This window comes from Corylus avellana, chromosome 5, assembly GCF_965113065.1.
Source record: "Corylus avellana chromosome 5, dhCorAvel1.hap1.2, whole genome shotgun sequence".
Classification (NCBI taxonomy): Eukaryota; Viridiplantae; Streptophyta; class Magnoliopsida; order Fagales; family Betulaceae; genus Corylus; species Corylus avellana.
In genome coordinates this window covers 9,052,986-9,061,334 of record NC_142494.1, presented here as the reverse complement: position 1 = coordinate 9,061,334, position 8,349 = coordinate 9,052,986, and positions in this window count along the sequence as shown.

Genomic DNA, 8,349 nt, shown 5'->3' with positions numbered 1-8,349 from the left:
CATGTGCAGCCAAATGGTGAAACTTATAGGATGCCACTTGCGAAGTACACCTTGACAAGAGATGAGAAGAAGAGTTTATGTGAGTGGTTGAAAGGTGTTAAATTTCCTAACGAGTATGCATCTAACATTGGTCGATGTGTGAACAAGCTTCCTGGTAAAATTTCGGGTATGAAAAGCCACGATTGTCATGTCTTCTTACAGCGCTTGCTTCTTGTTGCAATTCGAAATTTCTCTACGTCGGAAATACGAACAACATTGACCGAGTTCAGTATATTTTTTACGCAGTTATGTGCACGGACGTTGAAAGTTGATATCCTAAAACAAATGGAAGTCGACATTGTAATAATTTTATGCAAAAGGGAAAAAATATTTTCGCCAGCCTTTTTTGATGTTATGATTCATCTAGCACTTCATTTACCTCTAGAGGCCGAGCTTGCTGGTCCCGTACAAAACCGTTGGATGTATCCGTTCGAAAGAGAACTTAGAAGATATAAGAAGTGGACGCGTAACAAAGCGCGTCCAGAGGGGTCTATTGTCGAGTGTTACTTAGCTGAGGAGAGCTTGACCTTCTGTTCCAGGTATCTTCGGGGGATTGAGACAAGATGGAACCGTGAACGGAGAAATGTTGACGTTGATGTTGTAGAAATGAGCCAGCGCTTGGATGTGTTCTCCCAACGAGTTCGGCCGTTAGGAGCAGCTAAATTAGTAACACTGGATGCTAATGATTTTGCTAGGGCACGATGGTATGTGCTTACCAACTGTAACGAAACGACCTCATATTTGGAGTAAGTTTAGTAATGGCCTTTGTGTTTTACTTGTTACGACATGTTATAATTGTAGGGTTGATGATCATTTACCAATACGTTTATTTTTCATGCAGTGAACATTATAATATGATCAAAAGAGAAGGTGGCCGTGACATTGATAAAAAGCATGAGGCTAACTTTGAATGTTGGTTCCATAAACGTTTATACAATAGTGGGCGTACTGCAGACAATGACTCAAAACAATTATATGATCTTGCATGTGGGCCTGATCGTCATGTTAGATCGTATAGAGGTTGCATCGTGAATGGGGTTAGATATCATACGAAAGAATGTGCAGAAACTCGTACTACCCAGAACAGTGGTGTTTCTGTTTTAGGTGAGGACGAAACCTCAATAACGGAGTATTATGGTGAGTTAAAAAATATTCTAGAGTTACGTTACCCTGGCCAAAATCTCGTGTACTTGTTTGAGTGCGATTGGTGGGACACTGGGAGTGCAACAGGAGTACGAATGGACCAAGGCTTCACGATTGTGAATACTTCTCGTAAATGGTGTGAATCTGACCCGTTCATCTTAGCATGTCAAGCTTCGCAACTGCTTTACTTGGATGATCCCAAATTGGGTGGTAATTGGAAAGTGGTGCAAAAGTGGATCAATAGAGACATCTATGATATTCCAACAGTACAAAAGGGAGATAATACAGAAGATGACCAAAGACTCAGTGATGACGTATACCAGGAAGGTGAATGTGTTAGGGGTAATATGGTCTTTGTTGATGAAGTGAATGTTGAAGCTTCCACTCAATTACGTAGAGATGATGCGACAATAGCAATTGACGAATTATATATTCAACTTGATGCAAGCATGTTTGCCAGGGATAACTTGCCGGACGAGGACCATGATACAAACTTTGATGAGGAAGAGGAGTTATGTAGCGACAACGATATAGACTCTGAACACGAACAATCATCTTCAAGTAACAGTGATACAGATTCTGAATATGAATCTGATGATGAAATGTGTTGAACACATAAGCTCACATTTGGTGTAAGTACAAAGGGTATTAGCATATTTAATGAAGTTGATGCTCTCTCTCTCAATATATATTGTGGTGTTTTTTTTTTATTTTTTTACTAGCATGATTATTGTATGTTTGTCAAAAATATTGAACATGCTATATGGTTATAAATTGACTAATATAATTTTGTGGTTTTTGACTTGTTAGCAGATTGATCATAACAATGACAACAACAGGACGCAAACGTGTTCCAGCAGCACGAGGCCGAGGCCGAGGCCAAGGTCAAGGTCGGGGCCTTATTGACGAGCATTAGAGTCCGACTCTCAATTCTGGGCTTGGTGATACAAATATGCAAGTGTCGCCCTCGCCCCCCCTCCTCCTCGAGTCAGTGGATGGGCATTCTTCGCATGAGTCTAATAATCCTATTCACTCAGTGGTAGGATTGGATTCACAGGGAGCCGCCCCTACTGCATCTTGTAAGTTCATGAATTTTATGTTTATGAACTGTTATTTTTGTATTATTTTGGTTTGTTATAAACATTTGACAATATACTTTTCCAAATATAACTTACTATGTTACCATGTTTTGCGTAACAGCTACCACGTATGTCAGAAATGTAAGGGGTAAGGCCAAGTGTAAGAAGTTGAGTGACCACGTACTTAAGAATGGTCCCTTAGTGCTAAACATCCCAAATAGACACCGGACACCTGTAGGCGAGAATGCATCATGGTTTGCAAGCAAGATTGGGGAGATTATTCGTAACATGTGCGAACTCCATCACGGTGAATGAAAAAAGGTCCCAGCTGAAGAAAAGAGCAAGTTGTTATTTCATATTCAGGTATGAATATCAATGTAATGTTTAATAATATGTTTCCTATGGAAAATTAATGTGACACATTTTTTTACCATTGTTTTCTTATCTATTATGTATCAGTCAAACTTCGCACTGAATATGGAACGATACGAGCACATCAAAGCTGTTGAACATAAATTGGGTCGTGCATATGCTAGGCTTCATTCGAACTTGTATAGGGATCATTACAAGAAATATTTTGACGGCATTGATAAAGACGATGATGAGGGGATTGCCAAGGCTAAGGCTATTGGGAGGGAAAACGTGCCAGCAGGGTATGGTCCTCAACAGTGGAACCTAATATGTGACTCATTTGATGACGGTAAATGAAAGGTAAATATATATTATTATACTGATTAGAATATTCAAATTGATATAATTTGCATGCACTTGAAGACATTTTATGAATAATTGTGTTTTTTTTTTTTTCCAAATTTCATAGAAAAAGTCTGAACGAAATATAAAAAACAGAAGCAAATTGGAAACAAAGCACATAGCTGGGACTTGTTCATTTGTCAACGTCATTTACAAAAAGGTAAGTATCTCGTACCATAATTTAATGAAAGTAACGTTATTTAGTGTAAACTTTGATTATATGTATTATGTGTAGGAACAAGAAACAAAAGTGAAGCCTAATCCTGTTGAACTATATGAGGCTACCCATACAAGAAAAAAGGATAAACAGTTTGTGAACGACAAATGCAAAAGTCTATATGTAAGTAACTGTTTACGCTCCGATCATTAAGTTGATTAGTGAAGAACATGAATGGTAAACTTGCATGAAGTATATATTAAACTAAGGCCAACTATGACTTGTGCAGCTTCAAATGCAAGAATTAACAACCAGTGAGGCCTTAGAGGAAGGCAATGTGGAGGGAACTAGTGTGGATAACTGAATGCAAGAAATAGTCACACAAGTACTAGGGGGCCGACGAGCTGGGCACGTTAGAGGAATGGGATGCGGTCTTATTCCTACCCCTTTAAGAACTTGATCTCAAGCATTCACCCACTTCGACAACCACGATGAGTGTAGGAAAAGACAAGAAGATACTCAAAGCGAGCTTCAACAGACTAGAATCGAACTTCATCAGTACAGGGAGAATTTGCAAGCCAACGTTGAGGAAACGAACAAATTGAAAGCCACTGTTGAGTTCTTAATGTCACGTATTGGAGGGGTAGTGAAACTCTACCTATGCATTAATTTTACAAAAACACACATACTAAGTAATCGTTAAAAAGCTTATTGATCATTATATGAAATTTTATTCTTCTTAGGTCTGGAGGGAACTTGCTTGGAGGTGCATCAAGTGAAGCCAACAATTGAGGGAGCTTTGGAATAACTTTATTTAGGATGTACTCTTTGATAGCATCTATTTGTGATATATTTTTTGATACTATGTATTTGGATAGTTGTTGGCACTTTCTATTTGCTAATATGTATTTGACTATTTGTTGATCGTGATTTGTTTGGTAATGTATATTTGTTGGTACTTTTTATTTGGTTTATATTATATTAAGATATTCGCAAAATTTTTGGTTCAACAACTTTTGAGTTAGTAAATCTCCCTTGACATGGTTATCAAGGTTAAAGAACTTTGAGTAAACAATGCAAGGGAGTAATAATATCTTTCTAAATTTTATTTTTAAGTGTATACAGGATGACAAGAGTACAAGAAAGTTAAACCACCCAAGCAGGTTCTCGCTTTAATATATTTCATGAAAAAACACATTTTTAGTATCTCTTTCTCTATCATTTTGGGTTTCATTTTCATTGTCTTTGATATTATATATTGGTTCATTGTGGTAGATTACTCAAATTGCTTATAAGGATGAATTGGCAAGGAAGAGGATGCAGATAAGTACTTTATTTTGGGTTCTGGAATTTTGCTGCCTATGGATTGTAAAACATATGTTTAATAGTTTTCTCCCTTGGCAGGTTTGGTTAATGGGGCAGTTCTCACATATTTTTTATGATTTTGATGAGGTTAGTCATTTTGAGTTATGTTTCTTGTTTGCATTTAGATTAGTTTGATTATTTCATACATTAATTGATTCATCAAACAATGTTGTTGTGTACTTAAACATAAATGCAATGTTTCTTATAGAGGTACTCTACGTGCATTTTATTTGCCCATGCATGGAGTTATGTTTCTCCGGATAAGTTTTCCTACTGAATTCTTTCAGTGTTGGTTTCTTCATAGTGAACTTTTTTTTTTTTTTGCCTCAATCTTGTTATTAGACGCACAGTGCTTATCATGGTGTTGGCATTGTGAAATTGATGGGCCGTAGCAGTAGATATATAGCTATGCATGCATCCATAGCTAGTGGACAAATTGACATATGTTTGATTCCTGAGGTACTTATTACTAGCAATTAATTGGATAGTTATCTTTGTGAGCTATTACTGATTCTACTGATATGCACATCTAAGGTATCTTTTAATTTACACGGGCCTCATGGTGTTTTGAGTCATCTGAAATACCTGATTGAGACAAAGGGTTCGGCTGTTATTTGTGTCGCAGAGGGAGCACGGCAGGTGAGTTACGTAAGGAATTCATATTTTCGCTTGTGGGTTGAATACTATTAATTGATCAGGTGATTTAAATTGTGCAGTTCTTTTTTGGCTTCATGAAATACTGTGAAAAACTGCTTGTGTTCATTTCATTGCATTGCATAGATCTTATAACTTCTTCATTATATTTTTCCCCAAGATGAAGAGTAAAATTCAGTATGTCGTTGTTTTTTGATGCAGAATTTTCTTCAGAAAACTAATGCTAAAGATGTGTCTGGGAACATTGTATTTGGAGATTTAGGTGTCCACATTCAACAAGAGGTTGGTGGTTGTATTTTGACTAATTTCATGTGGTCTTCATCTCTCCATGACTCTTGAGACAAGTTAAGTGGGTTGATAAATAATGAGCTGACTGAAAGTCTAATTATTAACATCAGTTGATATGTGTTGCATGGATAAGAATGGACTGCAGTTTGGCCTTTTAGTTGTCAATTCTTAGAGTTACAAATATGCTATATTTAAGCCTTCAAGATCTTACTCTATTAGTGACTCTTTTTGCTAAGACTAGTCAGTTGACTTTTGATGTTATTTGTGTGAATTGGTCTTCACTTGAACTGGAAATCATTAGAAAACCTACTGATGCTGCGATCGATCGCACTCCAAGTGCGATCTGGAGTGCGATCGATCCCAAAATTTCGAAAACCTACTGATCCTGCGATCGATCGCACTTGGAGTGCGATCGATCGCAAATTTCTAAAAACCTACTGATGTTGCGATCGATCGCACTCCAAGTGCGATCAATTGCCAAATTTTGAAAACCTACTGATGCTGCGATCGATCGCCAAATTTTGAAAACCTACTGATGCTGCGATCGATCGCCAAATTTTGAAAATCTACTGATGCTGCGATCGATCGCAGTTTTTTTTTTTTTTTTTTATTTTTTATTTTTTAGGACCATTAGGGTCCACAAATGTGGACCCTAATGGTCAACTATCAGCGTCCACTTTTGAAGTGGACGCTGATAGTCAATTTTTTTTTAATATTTTTTGGACCATTAGCGTCCACAAAAGTGGACGCTAATGGTCGACTATTAGCGTCGACTAATTCTTTTGTGTACATCATCTTTAGAGTCAAAACATGCGTCTTTTAGGGTCGATAAAGTGGACGCTAAAAGTCATCATTAGGGTCGACTCTAAGTGGACGCTGATAGTTAGTTTTTTATTTTTTATTTTTTAGGACCATTAGCGTCCACAAAAAGTGGACGCTAATGGTCAACTATCAGCGTCCACTTTGCTTTGGACGCTAATAGTTATTTATTATTATTTTTTTTAAGGGCCATTAGGGTCCACAAAGTCGACCCTAATGGTTAACTAAAAGTGGACGCTAATGCTTGACTATTAGGGTCGACTTTTGCTTCCATTTACATCATCTTTAGGGTCCAAACATTGCGACTTTTAGGGGCAATAAAGTGGACGCTAAAAGTGATCATTAGGGTCGACTTTTAAGTGGACCCTGATAATCAGACATTTGATCATTAGGGTCGGACTATTAGCGTCGACACCTTTAGGGTCGAAAAGTGGACGCTGTTGCCAACAGCGTCCACTTTAGGACCTTTAGGGGCGACTCAAAGTCGCCCCTAAAGACCTAGTTTCTTGTAGTGACTATATCAAAAAATTCCATTATAATCTCTAAGTGGCGAGAGAATAAATTATATATTGCTACCACGCTAGCTACTTATCAAAGATTTTATATTCTAACAAAAATTTGGAGTCATTCTTCTAGTAGTACACTCTCACTCAAACATTCATATTGTTGTATACTCTTGCTAGGCAAAGTATTACTCTCATTGTTCCCTCGGAACTTTTAAAATAATTTTTTTTTAGGGTGGGATAAAAAAAAAATTCTAAATTAAAATGTTCTTTTACAAAATATTATAAAACAATATCAAATTAAAAAAAAAATGTTAAGTTTTAGAAATTAGCCATATTCAGTGTTCAAAACTAGAAGTGGTCCCTTAATTCTCCAAGGTGTTTAGTGTGAAAAATGAAGTTTTTAGAGAATTCCGAGTGGTTCCGTCAAATAGCAATCACAATGTCGTCATGACATTCTTGCATTTGGAAGAAAACTCAGAAATTGTCTCGACTAGTCTTTGTCATAAAGCCTTCATCATGACGCAGCGAGAAATTTTAGATGATAAAAATCAAATCTTTCTCTCTACCAACCATGTTGAGAATATTCCCAAATTTATGGAAGATATCATAACGGAAGGAGATCTTCCCTTATAAAGATTACATTAAAGGTTTTAATGATGCGCAAATCACTCCTCCCTCATAAAATCCCAAATTTTTGGCTAAGATATCATGTTCGGCTCAACAACCAAGCCTACAAATAGACCATTATCCTAGGCATAATGACAGACTCAATTAATTGGAGTGAAACCCGTTGGCACCCGACCGGCGAGTTCTCTTAATTTGTTAGTGTTTTGTAGGAGCACGAAGATTGAAGATGAAGGATGCCTTGAAGAACGCAAAGAATGTGCCCTTCACACCAATCGAAGACTGTTAGACCAAAAAATGTTCTAAAAGTTTGGCATCGTCTGTGGGAACGATTATTCATTCTCTACGAATATAAAAAAAAAAAAAGAAAAATCTATAAAAATCTGTTGTAGTGAAAACACGTGCAAATAGCCGACAGGCTGGCAATTTTAACACGACCCGCCAACCCGTTTTGCCACCCTATCGTGATAAAAAAAACTGCAGATCCAAATGCTGCTTAGCCAAATAAATCTGGCTTAGAAGAGTCTATGCTCATACATCGCAGATCATGTTCGAAAACCTGCGACAAACAAGATAAGTCTTTTTGTTTCCTTTTCATCACTATTTGAGGTGGCTATCCATTTATAGTCAAATTCGTAAATTTTTGGTCAGAGCTATAGTTTTTGGTGTTGTGAGTTTTAAATGATACTCGCAAGTGTACGAATCATTTACAATATAGCTTTTGCAAGTGCGAGGTTGAATCCACAAGGAATTGTGTTTTCGAAAACAATTTTTTATCTAAACTAATTAAAATCTTAATCTAGTTCCGAAAGATTTTTTATTTTGAATAAAAGAAAGCATAAACTAAAAAAAACTAAACAAGTAATCAATTAAGAACGTACTAAGGTTGTGGAATCCACACTCACCAAATCAGAACAACACA